Below are 15020 nucleotides of genomic sequence, written 5' to 3'. Positions count from 1 at the left end.
TATTTTGCGACACCACGAAACAAACGATAGTGTAAAATGAAACGATAGATGTTTTTAATATCGTCATCCGATATATATCGTTATATTGAACAGCCCTATTGGGAAGCATTTGTTTCGGAGTTACTTTTCTGTTTATTTAAACCAGCAGCAGGCAGGCACGTGTTTGTGTGGGGTGCCATTGGCTGGAGTGGCACCCCACCCCAGGTGGCTCACACCTGCCTGCTTAATGAGCTCTGTCTGTCACTGCCAAGATTCATCTTAAAAACTTATTTTTCAACTGCCACTGTGTGCACAGTGCTTGCTCTACAGCAGGCATCGAGGGCCGGTGTCCTGCAAGTTTTAGATATCACCCTGGGTCATCACACCTGAATCAAATGATGAGTTCGTTACCAGGCCTCTGAAGAACTTCAAGACATGTTGAGGAGGTAATTTAGCCATTTAAACAGCTGTGTTGGATCAACGAGGCCTGGAGTTCGACACCTGTGCTCTACAGCCATCATTTCACCCTCAAAACGTAGACATCATTGTTCTCTTTCCAACAGGCTGTCTTTCAAAGCCCAAAGATGTAAACTATTTGAACTGTGTGGATCCAAGTGATGGGAGTATGTTCTAAGTAATCCATAGAGATGCGTTTTATTTTCAGATGTATTTTGGGAGCTTTGTCTGACTCCAAATGTTGTTTTGTCATCATTCAGCTTTTTCTCATCTACATTTTAAACATGTTCAGCTACTTTTCAACTTCTTCTGTGTGAATGTCAGCTTTCAACATTTCTACACTTTTGTTTTCAGGTGAAAATTTCTTTATTTTTCAGCTCATTCAATATTTTTAATTTAACATTTAGCAATTATTTCATTTCAGCTCAAAACAGTCAGCTATCATCAGCATTCCCACTGCAGTTTGTTGAGAAAATGCATTTTCTAGTTTTAGTGTTCTAATGAAAACTACACATTTTGTAATAAACTGCCATGTCTCCAACACCTTTAATTGAGTCGCACTCATTGGGGAGACTTTATTACACTTGCAGTGAAGTAGAGTGGTGTTGTCAACATGAAAAAACTTCATATTCCTTTCACTTTCCTCTGTTTTCTGTGCAAGTGAAACAGACATAAATGGTGGTAGTGAAACAGAACAGAGAGAAGTGAAACTAGCACAGCTGTAAATGACAGTAAAAGGCAGGGGGACTCTTGTACTAAGAACAAATGAAACAAGTGCATATGAATAATGACAAAAACATATGAATTGTTTTCTTTCATTTAGTTGATTTATTTGACAGTGGCCTAGCTCACCCAACCAATGGTAATTCGAACACTTGTCAGGCATTGACTAAAGGAACAATGACATCTTTCAATGAATGCTTTACTTTAAATAGTGCTCCACACGGCCTCTCTTCAGTGGAACTGCATTCATGAGCGATTAATTCCTGAACAGTACACACCTCACCTCGCCTCCGGTTCCACCACAAAGTATCACCCCAAAAAAGCATCTCCTTCTGGTTGCTAAGCAACTGAAATAAGCGTGAGAGGAGTGTGGCCATCCTTCGGCAAGAGAAAAATGAGGAGAAGCATAAAAGGAGGAGAAGGATGCTCCAGTAGAGTTGAATGTGTTGATAATGAGGTGAAAAAAAGTATGAGCTTCACAAGACAAATATTAGAAAGAACCAAAACATTAGAACAATGTCACCTGAGTCTCATATGCTATATGCCATCCCACCAATATACCATTTTTTAAAAATTACAAGCAGAACTAATTATAAAAAGAATTAGGTACATATCCCAAAAGTGTCTGAGACAGAATTGGGGCAGATAAGCCTTGTTAGGTCAATGCATCTAACACCTATTAGAATTCACCCCCTCTTTTAGCTTAGCAGACTTTAGGACGAGACCAAGACCTTCCAACCATGGCTGGTGTCATTTCAATGTTTCTACACTAGAGCAGGGCGATATGACCAAAAATATTTATCACGATATACATTTGAAAATTCGCGATAACGATATAACTGACACTAGACAAAATACTTTACAACTCCACAACTTTATTATTGCAAAAAAAAAAAAAAAAAAAAAAAAACATCAATGTGTTTTCACTTAAACAAGGAGCTGTTTTTTTATGTGCATTAAAGTTATATAAAAAATTATCAGTGCAAATGCAAATTCCTTGCTGACAGTTTAACCAAAAGACATTTCCACGTTCCACGGCCGACATATCCTCAGCATAACCATATATAATATCCACAAAACTTAGAAAGTTATGTTGAAGCACAGTATGTATCACTCCGCGAGGCTCCTGCCTACAATAGCCGCAATCCTACGACAATCCATTAAGCGGTGCGGCTTCGTAGCTTACCAAAGTCGTACTAAAACATTTGACAGATTTTCGAGCGCCGTGTACCACATAAAATCGTTTTGAGGTCAGTAAACACAACCAGAATTCATACATAAGGCGCACGGGATTATAAGGGGCACTGTCGATTTTCAGAAAAATCAAAGGATTGATTTTAAGTGTGCCATATTTTCCAAAAAACACGGTAATAATGACGGCCCGCTAGCATGCGCTACCAAAAATAGTGCTTTGTTGTGTATCTGACGGACGAAAGCTAAACCAGTTCCACACCACTGAAGTTGTAGCATTTTTGCAAACCAGTTCTGGTTCGTCTGTTTCATTCCACGATCCACTTTCGCCCTTCTCATTCTCCGTCACCGCCATGCTTTTTCCGGCATGTGCGTATGAAAACAAAGGCACTGCGCATGCACGTTTTACCCATATTCTATCGCGATATTTCATTTTCTTATCATTGCCCAACATTATACTGGTATTACCGTGAACGGTATGATATGGCCCAGCCCTAGTTGACACACCATCAATCCAGCATATCAAATTTACCATTTGAATGACAAGTTGAATAGAAAGTGTTGGGTTTTTCTGGCCTAATGAGAATTAATTTAGAGCACTTCAAGTTAGCTAGTATGAGATATGGACTGTGCCCACTGGCTCAAACACACAACAACAGAGTCTTTTTTTTTTTTTAAACAACCATGTCCCCAGCTACTACTACCAGATGCTCACACGGGACAGGAAGGACGGACAGTGTAGTTTTCATTACCTACACATGGTCACTGTTCAAATGCAGTGATATGTTTAGCTAACTGGGTCAGAAATACTTTGTGTGACCTGATCTAAAGTCAGGACCATCCTTGCCTTATAACGAGCACTGATAAATGAAACTGGAAGGTCAACAGGACATTGAGACTCAAAGAAGTCTTAGCTATCTTCACAACAGAAAAATGAAACAGACATTTTTATGATACTGAAGACACAAAATAATTATTACAAGATGCATTGGATGCATTGCATTGGTTGATTCGCGCCCTGCTGCAAAATCATGCATTCACTTTTATGCCCGCCAATAAGGAGTAGCAGTATTCTCATGACTGATAGCTGTCACCAGATACTATCGCCACATCAGCACTGATACTGAAAGAGACAAAACACAGTGCCTGATGCTCCCCCCCCATCTCTCAGATGGTTGTGTTTAGTTTTACACAGAGTCTTGCTAATTTTAATCAGTTTGCATAGATTCAAATACATGCAAGAAGTCAAACCTTAACAGCATTTAAATACACACCACATGCCATGTCATTCATCAAACTGTCTCTGTATGTAAAATAGGAAGTCAGAAAGAGGAACAGAGGGTGGGGAAATAATCACTTGCTTCATGTTGTCGTACTGTGGCTGTTAGTCTTCTCTGACGAACGTCTGCCTTTGGCATGTAGCAAATAGTAGTATAATAAAAAATAAATAAATAAAATAGTTTATTTAACATTTAGATGCTGGACCCAAATCATGAATTCAGTGCTCTTGTTCTTATGTTTCATTATTCAGCCAGCTATGCTGAGAAAATGCACAAATCAACCAAACCAACCACAAATACAAGTGGTTAATATGTCAGCATCTTCTGTATGTATTATCTGTTTGTATGTAGTATCTTTATCACACCACTACATCCTGTATACAGAGAAGCTAGTTTCTTGAACTGCTGCAAACACCATCTGCTGCACAAACGTGCCAGTATAACATGATTGTGGCCACAGTTGATTAAGTGGTGTATTTTATAAGGCTGGTATCTTAAAATCTAAACAGTCCAACTTCCATTTTACATACTGATATCAAAAAATATGAAAAGACTTCCGTCTACTGAGCTACAGCAAGTTCAGGAGATGGAGTCCATATTCCAACTTTGGGAAGAAAAACAAAAAACAAACACTTTTTAGCTTCTATGACTCTCTTTACCCTCCCTACATCTTTCATCACACCCTTTCCTTCATGACTGCTATAAATTCTTTGAGTGGATTCATACAGGACAATGGATTTTACCTGCATTTCCCTCATCAGTGTAAAGGCAGTGTACCTACACAACAGTCCAAAAGACTTTTCTCATTTGGCCGGGGCAGTTATAGACATGGAAGGTCAGATATTAACCAACCAGCTGTTAGGCTTTGAAGTGTTCTTCTCAAATAACCCTTCAGTCTAAAGGGTGATCAAGGGTTTCTGATGTGAAAGTTCTCCCTGTGTATAGCTCTGTGCAGAAAACCACTCAGCCTGTGGACCTTTTCAGGCAGGGCGGAGCTGTATGCTCTGTCAAAGGTAGAGCTAACTTTTCTGGCTGAGATCATGTTACCAGTGTGCTGCACAGGTTCTAAATAAAGGTTTCTGACCAGTCTGATCTGGCTTTGTGGTGAATGTGTGCTGTGGTTGCCAGTGTCACGTCGCACAGCTGACTCAGAGCATTTCTTATATTCTTCATTCAATCTGAGACAACTTGATTTTATGCTGTAGTGTTTAGTGTGTTTAGTAGAATGGAGGTGTGTGTGTTTAATTTCTCACTACACATGTCCAAATAAATAAACATATGTAAGAGCATATTTGATGTATTTTTGTTGGTATCAGAGTTGTGGACCTTCCTCTCAGTACAGAATCATCATTTCTCTATCCCAGGCTGACATTTTTGAAACATTTTCACAGTAGGAAAAAAAATTCAGTCTTCAAAGAGATTTTATTTCTGATGCATTTATTATTTCTCTGGGGAATATGAAGCTTGGGAAAAATGCCCTGAAGAATGTGTCTGAATCCAAACACAATTTATCACATTATCAGCCTGCAAGTATTCCCCACACAAATTGTTCAATTATAGCTCTGCTGCATTGGTTAGTAAGCAATGTTACACAATCAAAAAAATGGTATGTAAATCTTCCCTTTAAACTTCAATTTCTTATACTCTGACATTTTGAGTATTATAGCTGTGCATCAAAATGACGGTGCCCATTCTGGAGGTCAAGGCAGTTTCAACAGCTTACTGTTGAGGGCGGTCCTCATTACCATTGTTTTTACACTGTGGATTGGTTAGTAATCAACAACAAAAAAGGCATGTGTCCATCAGTCTATATTTTAGGTGACTTTATTTTACCACTAGTCTAAGTTTTTTCTTCCCTACCGCGGATGTACCCAGTGAATGCGCCAAGCAATCTATGAAACCATCAACTCTGGAGATTTCTGGAAGAATCAGGTTGGATATTCCCTTTCTCACACATGGAAAACAACAGAAAATTGCCCACTTCAGACACCTCTGGAAACACCAATCATTGGTTTAGGTGAGGGAACTGACACGACCCCCACTCATTAGCTGTAAAAGACCTGACTATTATTTTCCGCTGTCACAGTCTGAGATCACACATACTCTGTAAAAAGAAGCTGGCAGAGCCTCCATTGGGTCCAGATAGAGTGAGAGCTGCTGCGTGTGCGTGAAAAGACTCAAGTGGTTGGATAAATTATCATTAATGAACCAGATACTCAGCACAAAGCCGTCTGCATAAGCAAATCACGAGCTTGTTGAAAGCAGACAATAGTGTAGTTTTGCCATCTAATACACACAGTGAGGAGAAGGCCAACATGAGCTTCAATTCAGTGTAATCTGCATTAAAATATGCCTCAATAGACAGTTTGGTATACTATATGAGACGCAGGTTTTACTTTTGCTTAACAGAGCAATTTATTACCACCATATTTCGTCATCACGAAAAAAAAATGAGAACATGCATCTTATACTGTGAGACAATTCTGCATAATGTTGCTATAAAGTCATAGTAACATTTGTTGACCTTCTCAGGAAAGTCAAGCAGCAGAGCTGATTAGTGTGCCCTGCATATTTACCAAGCTACCAAGTTTGAAAGAGTTGAATATGCATTAAAAATAAAATTGGTAGAAACTTTGTCAGGAGGTTTTGTTTTTGTTCACAGAAGATTTCCTGGCTTCATCCAAACAGAGGATTTAGTCACAGCAAAATCAGCAGCACTGTAATAAAATATTTCTCTAATAAGTTTATAATTAGGGTTTATTCCACTGTATACAACATGTTTTGTAAGCAGTCATGCAGTTTTTTTTTTTTTTATATTCAAGCGAACACTATAATGAAATAAGATGCCCTTTATCAAAACATAGAGCAACTACATAACATGTTGTCTCGCTTTCCTACCCACAAAAGGGATTTGTTGTAAAGTTATTGCTAATCACTTTTATCACCTAAGGAAGATGCAAAAGGACAGGTTTAATGAGGAGTGACGGCTAACTAAATGGAGATTAGATGAAGTACCTTGGCCAGTTTTAAGGGAGGGAATCCCACAAGCTCTTATTTCTCATTGTAAAGGAGGAAATAAGAAGAAATATTATAAGCATATACTGGTGTCAGCCAGGAAGAGGAAGTGAAACTGTGTTATCAATTCAACACCTTGCATGATGTGTCCCATAAGATCAACTGTAAGAAAAGGTCAAGCATGACAAGCTGTTGTGTGTTATCATCTCTAACTGACTGCAGAATTTTTTTTATTTCAAACTCAGATATGTAACAGCACGATGGCGAGGGCACATCGTAGCTGTGGGGTTTCAGTTCCATTCAACGTCCCCACTGTGAAATTTAATGAAATAATATTTACAGCCAGCTGAGACTGTATGTATGCCATTAGTTAAATCTAATACAATGAGGATATGCCGAAAAGATACAAAACCCATGTTCAGATATCCAGTTTGGCTTGACATGATTTTTTTTTTCTTTGACCACATTTAGAAGACACCAATGTCTGACTCACTGAGAATTTTATACATGCTTTTCATAATCTATTGATTGTTCACTTCAAAACTTGCTTACATGTTCTGCAAACGAAGACATTTTTCAGCTACCAAAAACTCAAATCACTTTGATTAAGACAATAAAGGTGACATAATTATTATTATATCCAACTGTTTTCTTCCTAGCTTTGCATGATTTACATTTCAAACTAATCCTTTGTAGCAGACAATTCGTTAATTTCCTGTCTGAAACGAACCATTTTAGCTACTCTACCTTTAAGCCAACTTTCTTCTGACTGGCTGACTCTGGCAAAGAGGAGGTTTAAACCACAGACTGTATATAAAGAAGGGTTTGCAAAGGAAGCCAACACAGATGTGCTTTAAACCTGCATTTCTTCCCTTACAGATAGAAGAAACCAGCAACTCTGGAAGGAAGTAATGGTCAGAACTTCAATAAATGGTGGATGGAAATTACTGATGTAGATAAGTAGACTAGGATATAAGCAGCTGCTTAAAAAGCCCGAACCAAGATTTAACATCCCAGGGCTAAAATTATTTTCCAATTTCAATTTCATTATACACAATATTGTGAAGCTAGTGAAAAGTGACCTGGCTAAGTCATTTTATCTACTGTTAAACTGAAATGCTAAGTAGTAATTTTACAATTTTACTAAAACACTGTAATTTTGTGCTTATATTTGACTTACTGTTATGGGGTTTTTTCTAACACATATATAATTGCAAAGTTTCTTGAAGTATCATGGCATAATTTTTGGGGCTACATTGCACACCCCTAATGCCCAGCTGTATAGAAGTCTTTGGGGAAAAACAGCCCTTTACTTATTTCTTTTTTGATGCCACTTTGATGCTGCAGACAAAGTAGCAAAAGTAGTGAAAGTAAAAGCGTAGTATGAAAAGCATTTCATGAATATGTGTATCCTTGAATGCTTTGGTTAGTAAGACTAGAAAAAAGTTACTCTAGCTCAACCCATCTGAAGCCAGGAAGGAAGCTGATAAAAGTGCTGATTGTGCAATTTAACAGACTTGCTAGTGTTACAGTTGTATTATGAATTGTGTAAGACAGCGGTCGTTATCGTTAACTCTGTTTTCCTGGGTCTTTTCATGTGTGTTATGAATAAATATTCTTTTTTTCGGTACCGGTACTAGTTTTATTTTGTTGTATTTATCCGCGACACCTTAAAGGCCGGTCCGTGAAAATAATGTCGGGCATAAACCGGTCCGTGGCGCAAGAAAGGTTGGGGGCCGCTGGTGTAAGACATTTTAGCCTTATTATTTCATTTGGAGCCCCGGTAATGTTTAACTGTCCTGACAGCAAGTAAAGAATAAAATACCAAAACGGTATTCAAATGTCTGCTTAGCCTAATTACAAATATTATACCGTATTTTCCGCACTATAAGGCGCACTTAAAATCCTTTAATTTTCCTCAAAAATCAACAGTGTGCCTTATAATCTGGTGCACCTTATGTATGAGTTTTGGTTGTGCTTACTGACCTCGAACGGATTTTATATGTGGTACATGGCGCTCAAAAATCTGTCAAAAAATGTTTTAGTACGACTTTGGTAAGCTACGAAGCCGACCACTTGATGGATTGTCGGAGCATTATGGCTACCATAGTCAGGAGCCTGAGTAATCTGGGTCTGAAGCTCTGTCCGCGTCAGGTCCTAAAGTCAAACAAACACTGCGGCATCACTGAGAGTTAAAAACTGTCTAAATTCTTTCATCTGTAATAAAATGATCAGTGTTGCTGCTTTATTAGGTGTAACAATTAAGTTTAACATCCAGGCATCCATGAAAACAGAATTTATTAAATTTAACAGAGTTAGAAGTTAGCAGGAAGTTAGCGCACTAGTTTCCAGCTAAACATGATATAGCATGTTCTGAGAGATTTCTGAAAAAATTAAACCGTACAGCTCTGCTGTCACTTCCAAGATAAATGGAGAGAGAAAACTAAACAGCAGGGACGTTTGTAGGGTTACTGAAGTTGGACTAGCTGGTAGGGCTGGGCCATATTATACCGTTCACGGTAATACCGGTATAATTTTAGGCAACGATAGGAAAATGAAATATCGCGATAGAATATGAGTAAAACGCGCATGCGCAGAGCCTTTGTTTTCATACGCACATGGCCGATTGTTGAGTGAAACAGATGAACCAGAATTGGTTTGTAAAAATGGTGCAACTTCAGTGATGTGGAACTGGTTTGGTGTTTGTCCGTCAGATACACGACAAAGCACATTTTTTTGCAGAACATGCAAGCGGCCGTCGTTATTGTCGTATTTGTCGGACTAAGATGCTCTTAAATCTGCGAGTAATCTGGGTCCTAAACTCCGTATACTTCAGGTCAAACGAACACTGCAGCATCACTGAGAGTTAAAAACTGTCTAAATTCTTTCATCTTTAATAAAACGATCAGCATTGCTGCTTAACCAGGTGTAACTATGAAGTTTAACTTCCAGGCATGCATGAAAACAAAATGTATTACATTTAACGGAGTTAGAAGTTAGCAGGAAGCTAGCGGAAGTTAGCTCGCTAGTTACCTAAGCATGATATTGCACGTTCTGACTGAGAGATTTCTGAAAAAATTCAAACGTACAGCTCTGCTATCACGTCCAACATAAATGAAGAGAGGAAACTAAACAGCAGTGACGTTTGTAGGGTTACTGAAGTTGGGCTAGCTGGTATATAATTATGTGCTACCTGATCGCTAGCGACACAGCTATGTTAGCATAACATAAACAGTGAAGCTGGAGGACAAACACTAACACTTTTCCACTTATAAAAGTTAACGTTAAGGTTCCTGATAGTTAGAGACAAATGCAATCGCATGGCAGGATGCTGTAAACGGACCAAACTTCAGTCAGGAGAACAACTGAGATAATCCATCCACAATACGAGGTTAGTCATTAATATACTGCAACAACATGGGAATAGAGCAGCTGCCAGAGAATTCAACATTGATTCATCAATGGTACAGAAGTGGAGGAAGCAAGAAGAATGAGTTTAATAAAGTTTGATTTATCTGACTGCTTTGTTTCGATTAATGTGCCTTATAATCCCGTGCACCTTGTGGTCCAAAAAATAAGTACTGCACACTGCAGTTTAATGTTGCAAAGCACCTCTTTTTAACTTCAGTGGATATTATACATGGTTATGCTCAGGATATGTCAGCCCATTTCTACTGGAAATGCCTTTTGGTTAAACTTTCAGCAAGGAATTTGCATTTGCACTGTTACATTTTTATAAAGCTTTAATGTACATAAAAACCAGCTTCTTGTTTAAGTGAAAATAAATGGAAGGTTGTCTTTTTGCACGAGTAATGTTGTGGAGTTGTATTTTGTCTCGCATCAATTATATCGTCAGTTATATCGTTATCGTAAATTTTCATATATATCGTGATAAATATTTTTGGCCATATCGCCCTGCTCTACTAGCTGGTGCATAATGATGTGCTACGTGATCGCTAGCAACACAGCTATGTTAGCATAACATAAACACTGTGAAGCTGAAGGATGAATGCTAACTTTTTTCCAATTGATAAAAATTAAAGTGAGGGTTCCCAACGGTTAGGGACAAATGCAATCACATGGCAGGATGCTGTAAACGGACCAAACTTCAGTCAGGAGAACAACTGAGATAATCCATCCACAATAGAGGTTAGTCATTAATGTGCTGCAACAACATGGGAATAGAGCAGCTGCCAGAGAATTCAAGATTAATGAATCAATGGTACAGAAGTGGAGGAAGCAAGAAGAATGAGTTGAGTAAAGTTTGACTTATCTGACTGTTTTGCTTAATGCGCCTTGTAATCCCGTGCACCTTATGTATGAAAACAGACCTGTTCATCGACAGTGCGCCTTATAATCCAGTGCACCTTATGGTCCGAATACTACGGTATAAGATCAACAGGTACAAGTACTAGGTGTCCTGCTTGAGAATTATATATTAAAAGGTTTTAGAACACTAAAACAATTTTAAAATTACTTGCAGCCAATTGAGAAAATAATAATGATAATTTAAAAAATAACCGAAATACAGTTGCTTTTTAATCATAATTATTATTAATAATATTTTAGGATTTTTGTTGTTGTTAAGGATTCCCTAATTTTTCACTCATTTTAAACCTTTTTTTTAATTTTATGAGACATTGAAGTATTTTTCTTTTATTTCCTGCTATACAATCTGTCATGTGTTGTTGCACTTTCTTGATGGGAAGTATGTTTTATCATAAGGTAAAATACACCCATCATTAGCGATACTGTTACAAAACCATAGGTTAGTGTTCTAGGGTTAACAAACGTTCGACACCAATACTATCCAGACATTGAGATACGAATGATCTTCCAGAAAAGTTGATTCAATTTCCCGTCTATAGACACCACATCAGTGACTCATACAGGAGGTCACAAAAGATTTCCCCCCCCAAAAAAAAAACATCTAAAGAACTGCAGGCCTCATTTAAGGTTGCTTTTCATAATTTAACAATAAAAAAATAAAAAAAGAGTGGACAAAAATGGGATCAATAGGAGAGATCCAAGGTGGAAAACCCCCCCCACTCCTGACCATAAAAGAACACAAAGGCTTCACATGTACCAAAAATACATCTTGTTGATCTTGCCGGGGGTGGAGGGGGGGGGGGGGGGGGGGGGGGGTGTTACTGGCCACCCTCTGCCAAAAAAAATTAATCAATAAATAAAAATTGCTCCCCCTACCAAAATTTGCTTATGATTCGGTTTTCTTATGTACCAATTTTCAATGATGTTAACTTTAACAGCAGGAAATGAACTATGCATATAATTCTTTTCTATAATTCTTGCCATATTTTTCAACTAACCTGTATTTGACAGCAGCATAATAAAACTGGAAATTCTGTTTTTGGTGTGCCACCCCAATATTTTTTAGTGCCCCACATATGGCCACCACTATGAAAAAATTCTGGAGGCGCCCCTGTGTGGATGTGTGTCAAAGCAAGACACAAAACACTTTGTATAAATGTGTGTGAACAGGTGAAGGCAAGTTGTATGAAATGCCTTCAGTCCTCAAGTAGATCAGAATGGGTTATGGTTAATTATAAGGACCCAGTTACTTTCTCCACATAGGGCCAGGGAGGTTTGGCTAACTTCTATCCATCCATCCATCTTCTTCTTCTGCTGCTGCTTATCCGGGGCCCGGTTGCGGGGGCAGCAGCCCAAGCAGAGAAGCCCAGACCTCCCTCTCTCCAGCCACCTCCTCCAGCTTGTCCATGGGAACACCAAGGCATTCCCAGGCCAGCTGAGAGATATAATCTCTCCAGCGTGTCCTGGGTCTGCCCCGGGGCCTCTTCCCAGTGGGACATGCCCAGAACACCTCACCCAGGAGGCATCCTTGTCAGATGCCTGAACCACCTCAACTGGCTCTTTTCGATGTGAAGGAGCAGCAGCTCTACTCTGAGCCCCTCCTGGATGGCCAAACTTCTCACCCTATCTCTAAGGGAGAGGCCAGCTGACTTTCTTCCATTAATAAATAAAATCACAATTTAAAAATGGATCTTGTATTTACTCAAGTTTCTCATACCCCATATCCTGCTTTAGAGTACAGAGCGCTGGAATTACTAGCTCAGACAGTCATCATGGTAAAAGGAAGATGGAATTGCCGAAAGATGCTGTGGATGTTTCTATCGTGATTTCGGTCTAGGTTTAAGGACTGCTACATCCCTACTTAAGAGAATAATCTTTGATGCCTTTCCAGACTTCTCAGGGAGGATTACGGTTTGTCAGGCAGCCAATTCAGCAGCAGCATTAACACCTTTCATTGCAAGAACAGAATAGAATAATAACCCTTTATTATACAACGAAAAGCAGTGGGAAGGTGAGAGCCAGCTGCCGGCATGCCGTATTGAACCTGTCAAACTAACCTTTTACGCCCATGCTTTTTGTCATGACTATTCAGTTTATATACGAACACACGCACGAATTCTTCAACCAGCTTATTTGTGCCTAAAGGCTCTCTTGCCCTCTCTAGCCGGGGCCAGCTGGCTTTCTGAAAGAGCACATTCTTCCATCTGCTGCTCAGCTCTCAGTCACAGGAGACGAATCCACCGGCTGCTGTGAAGGCACGGAGACACAACATGCCAACTACAACCCTGAGCTCGCTGCGAGTGCCCAGCAGAGGTGAACACCTCAGGTCCGCAAGACTAAGCTTAACATTTCTTAAAAACAAACAAACAAACAAAACAAAAAGCAACACAAAGTTCGCTTCAAGAGCATCCCTGACAGAGGCGACTCCTGAAGTTAAAGGAAGAGGAAACTTGGCAAACGGTCGCTCTGAACTCTGGAATCACCGTTAACACTGACTCATGATGGAGACCATTAAAAGCAATACACTGCTCCCCGCCTTATGCCGCTTGCCAGGACAAACTCATTCCACGGCAGCTCGGGAGCATCCTGTTCACTCTCCCCTGTGCATTAAACATCAGTCACGCGTGTGAGCGCTTCCATTTAAACTGGGCTCAGTGAGTCGTAGCCACTAACTCAACCTGCTAGCTAACTGCTAACAAGAGCTGCTGGCTAACGTTGGCAAAAACTTTAGAAAGAAAAAAAAAAGAGAGAAGTGGAAGCGTTGTGGATGACAGCGTTGACAGGGATCATGTGAGACATCTTACCTCAATTTGCGTATGTAAAGAAACTGGTGAAAGACCTCTTCGTAGCTAGCATTTCTCCTGCCAGCAGTCCAGCATGTGTCTGAGTATCCAGCAGCAGACACTGTGTATGTGTGGACGTGTCTGCAAACGGGGCTGGAAGGCTAACCTTAAAGCTAACAGTTACCAGTTAGCCACCGGCTCGCTAACCTGGACAGTTAGCCCCAGCGGCCTCAAGGTGTCGCTGATTCACCTACAGCGAGCTGCAGAAAACACCGTTGAATAAATCCTGTATGTTGGCGATTTCGAGTTTTTAAATAAATATAGCCAGCAAACACTTTTTTGGAAAGATTTAAGCTCAATATGAATCATTCCTGTGATTTTTATAGTCATAACAATTTGTCATTTATTTTCCCAGTGTAAAAAACAAATAAAAAACTATTATGTATCATAACACTTTGCTTCATGACACCTTGTTTGTAGTTTTAACCTGTTATACACTTATCAACCACCCTGCCTTAGGAATAAAATCAGCAGTCTGTCAGCCGTCAAATCTAATTGGAAAAATTCCTCATACTGCACATGCAGCTGTTATTCCCCACAGCCATATTGGGATCTCTGCCTGCTGCCAAATTTCGGTGCAACATTTTTTTTCTTTATTATCCCTGTTTTGTCTAAAATAATAAAAAGGCAAAATTTTAATATTGGGGTAAAAACAACCACACATGTGCATCACTGATTTAACTTAAGGACAGATTTTTAATATGCAATTAATCAGTAAGTCTGGTTTTTTGGGGTTTTTTTCCATATTCCATCAGTCTGCTGCCATTAAAGATTAAAATCTTTACATCACAAGTGATCTACAAAAGAAAACTGAATTGGTACTTGGTGCCCAATTTTTGTTTTTCTGTATATGGATAAAAACATTTCCATCATAAATGGATGCAGAAAAGGTATAAAAAACTGCCATAAATTAAATGTCTAAAGTTCAAAATTTCCTTGGAGTGGGTCCCAAATCTTCAAATGAAATGTAAAACAAAAATTGGGCACCAAGTACCAATTCAGTTTTCTTTTGTAGATCACTTGTGATGTAAAGATTTTAATCTTTAATGGCAGCAGACTGATGGAATATGGAAAAAAAAAACAATTAATTGCATATTAAAAATCTGTCCTTAAGTTAAATCAGTGATGCACATGTGTGGTTGTTTATCTGTTTTACCCCAATATTATAATTTTCTTCCCCATTTATGTCACAATAAATAGCATC

General features: G+C 39.0%; 1 protein-coding gene across 5 annotated transcripts in view; it reads right to left on the bottom strand.

Moving 5' to 3' along the window:
* The window catches only part of LOC101464802 (suppressor of tumorigenicity 7 protein homolog), a 61460-nt gene extending 47467 nt beyond the window's left edge, over positions 1-13993 (bottom strand). For 3 of the 5 annotated variants that reach the window (XM_012920518.5, XM_012920519.5, XM_024803315.2), the window contains exon 1: positions 13778-13993. The gene's annotated coding sequence lies outside the window, so the exon portion shown is untranslated. The remainder of the gene's footprint in view (positions 1-13777) is intronic. The other 2 variants (XM_004556311.6, XM_004556312.6) reach the window with 2 other exon arrangements.
* Between the last annotated feature and the right edge of the window lie 1027 nt (positions 13994-15020).

Source organism: Maylandia zebra, linkage group LG7 (assembly GCF_041146795.1).
Source record: "Maylandia zebra isolate NMK-2024a linkage group LG7, Mzebra_GT3a, whole genome shotgun sequence".
Classification (NCBI taxonomy): Eukaryota; Metazoa; Chordata; class Actinopteri; order Cichliformes; family Cichlidae; genus Maylandia; species Maylandia zebra.
The sequence above is the reverse complement of the archived record's forward strand: the minus strand, read 5'-3'. Positions and strand labels throughout refer to the sequence as shown.